The 3,992-nt window shown below is 45.2% G+C and overlaps 1 pseudogene; it reads left to right on the top strand.

The window, feature by feature from the left end:
• Nucleotides 1–3,099: 3,099 nt before the first annotated feature.
• Nucleotides 3,100–3,992, top strand: part of LOC150063060 (ADP/ATP translocase 2 pseudogene) — a 1,172-nt pseudogene continuing 279 nt past the window's right edge.

Below are 3,992 nucleotides of genomic sequence, written 5' to 3'. Positions count from 1 at the left end.
ATAGAATTCCATTGGGTATAAATACCACATCTTTATCCATTCATCTACTAAGGGGCATCTGGGTTGGTTCCATTGCTATGGCAAATAATGCTGCAATGAAAATCATTGTGCTAGTGGCTTTAGTATGTCCTTGTTTCTGGACATTTAGGTCAATGCCAAGGAGAAGAATTGCTGGGTCATAGGGGAGTTTTATGTTTAATCTTTTGAGGAATTACTAATAGTGGCTGAACGAGTTTATACTCCCAACAGTGTAGTAGCGATCCCTTCAGGCTACATCCCCGCCAGCATCTGGTTGTTATTAGAATTTTTTTTGCCAGTCCTGGGCTTGAGCTCAGGGCCTGAGCACTGCCTTGGACTTTCTCAAGGCTTGAGCTCTACCACTTGAGCCTCAGAACCACTTCCAGCATTTTTTCTATTTATGTGGTACAGAGGAATTGAACCCAGGTCTTTGTGCATGCTAGGCAAGCACTTTACCACTAGACCAAACTCCCAGGCCCTATAAGATTTCTTGATCATGGCCATTCTAACTGGAGTGAGGTGGAATCTCAAAGTTGTTTTGATTTGCATTTCTTTTATGGTCAGAGATTAATTTTTCTTAATGATCTTCCATTTTTTAATCTGAATTCAAAAAATCTTTCTGACAATTATTGTGGGATGTGGAGTATCTTAATGTACATTGTGGTTCTTCTATGTTTGAGTCGGACCAGGCAAAGGAGTACTGGGATAGTTAGGGACCTTACCTCTGCCTTTGTAGGGAAAGCGTTTCAGGGAGAAACTAGCGCTTGGTGGGCTGAGTAAGCTCACCCTTACGAGAGAGGAACCACTTCAATCCATTGAGTGTCAAGTGGAGGAAAGACAAATTGATTTTGTGTTGTTACTGGGGTTTGAACTCAGAGCCTTGTGCTTGCTAGACTGGCAATCTTTAACTGATCCATACTAGTTCAGTCTATAAGAGACTATAGAGACAAAGTAGAAAAATTGAAGCTTGATGTACTATGTTGTCTCTCATCTCCTTTGCTGTCCCTTGGGTATCTCATATTGTTACAGTATCTCGCTTTGTTATCTGATATATTGAATTTATTTTTATTCGGTTTTTTTGAAATTTGATAGGGAAGGGGAGAAAACCAAGACGGGTGGGGGGCGGTGGGGGGGAGGGTAATGGGTACTAAGATATGTGAAAGGGTATCAACGTATGTGAATTAATGCACCTTCTATCTGGCAAATATCATGTAACCCTTTTATTAATTACAATAAAAATTAAAAAGATTGAAGCTTGAACAATAGGAAACAAGCTGTGGATTGTACCTGGCTCACAGAAAGGATGCTAATAAGCCATTACCTAAAAGTCAAAGTCCTTCCACCAGATGGCAGTATTGAACACTTTCTGACCTTGGCTCCCATTTGAATCTTTGCTAATGGAATTTCTTTCATAAAAAGCATCTGACATGTCACCTTTGCTTAGATGCTTTCAGAAGCCCTCCACACATGAATCAGGAAATAGACCACTAATCAGAAGAATCAGTGTTCCCAAGCCCCCCCCCCCATTTAAGGAATGGATGACAAACCAGGGGGAGTTGTAACAGGGCTTCCTCAACTTGGAGTCTAAAATTTCAGTCCTATCTTCCTACAGCAAATATAGAGGAGACAAAACGCCAGCCCCACCCAAACCCTGGATCCTGGTGCCCATAAAGCCAGAAGTGTGACTTTTGTGAGTTGTCTCCCAGTACAACTCTCTGGCACAACTTACAGCTGAAACTACATGAAGGTTTTTGAACTGAAAGCGAGAGTCTGAGTGGACACATGGCACCATTTCCATCAAGGTGTTGGTACTAACACTTAGCATGTGGCTTTAAAACTGAGTGAAACAGTTTCAGATCAGCTTTGCCCGGGTGCCATGCTGTTCCTGATGTGCCAAGACTGGGGAGAGATGTGTGACAGTCTTTAGCCCCACTTTGAGTAGCTTAATTACCCCATTCCCACCCTGACACATCCTGATTCTTCTCAGAGAAGTGGACTGCACTGGGCAAGGGATGGGAGAAAGGAGCCTTCAGGAGGGGAAGCACACTGGGCAGGGTGGACCTGGGGAGATCAAGAGTCCACAGGTGATTCACCACGTGGTTTCCATGTCCTGCTTTTGACCTCAAGTATATAAAGACAAACCATCCCCCACAAAACTCCTGCAGCCCCCTTTACTGTGGGCACATGTATGAGACTGTGCTTAGTCCTAGCAGAACCCAGCTGTCCAGTGCCCCAGGAGAGTATTCCTCTAATCTGTCTCTTAATGGTCCCAGAATGTTATAACTACTACCCAGTATGTTCCTATCTAGAAAATGTCTTGTCTAATTGTGCCAGATAAATGAGAAATTCTTTTAAAAAAGAAATAGAAAAATAGCAACCGGTCCTAGCTCTTGGTTTCCATGAATTCCAGATATATTATGAGCTTCTCTGTGAGCACTTGGGTTCTGGGTTTCTCCTTATCTAGTTCAGTGCTGTTGTGAACAGCAGATGTCGCTGTTGCACAGATGTTTCTGTTGCCTGCTCTTCATTCTCCACAAAATCCCTAGGGCAGAAGAAAAAGGAATATGTCAAGTGCGATGTCAACCTCTCATCTTACTCAACTTTAATCCATTTGTGGGTATCCATGGAAAGATGTGAACCCTTTCTGACTTATCTCTAGTCTCAGCCAATGCCTTTGTGTGGACTGGCTCATACACTAGCAGGCTGAGGCCTTGTGATTGAGAAATTGAGTTCTGTGCAGTGAAGCCTACATTTTCATAGGCCCCATCACCTCCTTTGGAGGGCGATCTGGGCATCCATCATTCAGGATGAGGCTCCTATGACAATATGACCTGGTCTTCCAAGAATGTTCTCCTTTCGTTAGAGATAAAATATCTAAATTCCCCGCCATATCTGATTCCTACTTTGAATTTCTCCTTTGTAAGGAATGGAATTAGTGCACCACAGTGAGGATGAAGAGGGAGTGGAGATCTTCCTATCCCCACTGACACTACCACTGAGTCAGGCATGGGTTTTTGCTCTGTTCTGGCTTGTAGAATGACAGATACAAGAGTGGTGCACAGGCCCTCCAGCCCGGGAGTACTTGCCGGCTCTCCGCTTCTCCCCGTCCCGCTTGCACTTGCTCGCCTTCTCTTTCAACATGACTGATGCCACCATGTCCTTCGTCAAGGACTTCTTGGCCGGTGGAGTGGCGGCTGCTATCTCCAAGACTGCTGTAGCGCCCATCGAGCGCGTTAAGCCCCTGCTACAGGTACAACATGCCAGCAAGCAAATCACCGCCGATAAGCAGTACAAGGGCATTGTAGACTGTGTGGTTCGGATCCCTAAGGAACAGGGAGTTCTGTCTTTCTGGAGTGGTAACCTGGCCAATGTCATCAGATACTTCCCCACCCAAGCTCTCAACTTCTCCTTCAAAGATAAATACAAGCAGATCTTCCTGGGTGGTGTTGACAAGAAAACCCAGTTTTGGCGCTACTTTGCAGGGAATCTGGCCTCTGGAGGGGCAGCCGGGGCCACCTCCCTGTGTTTTGTGTACCCTCTTGATTTTGCCCGTACCCGTCTAGCAGCTGATGTAGGCAAAGCTGGAGCTGAAAGAGAATTTAAAGGCCTTGGTGACTGCCTGGTAAAGATCTACAAATCCGATGGGCTTAGAGGCCTGTATCAAGGTTTCAATATGTCTGTGCAGGGGATTATTGTCTACCGGGCTGCCTACTTTGGTATCTATGACTCCGCAAAGGGAATGCTTCCAGATCCTAAAAATACTCATACCTTCATCAGCTGGATGATCGCACAGTCTGTCACGGCTATTGCTGGTTTGATTTCCTATCCTATTGATACTGTGCGCCGCCGCATGATGATGCAATCAGGTTGCAAAGGAACTGATATCATGTACACAGGCACACTGGACTGCTGGCGGAAGATCGCACGTGATGAAGGCAGCAAGGCCTTTTTCAAGGGTGCAGGGTCCAATGTTC

This window comes from Megascapheus bottae, chromosome 5 (assembly GCF_031878675.1).
Source record: "Megascapheus bottae isolate mThoBot1 chromosome 5, mThoBot2.hap1, whole genome shotgun sequence".
NCBI classification, from domain to species: domain Eukaryota; kingdom Metazoa; phylum Chordata; class Mammalia; order Rodentia; family Geomyidae; genus Megascapheus; species Megascapheus bottae.
Note: the sequence above shows the minus strand (reverse complement) of the source record. Positions and strands in the feature narration are given on the sequence as shown.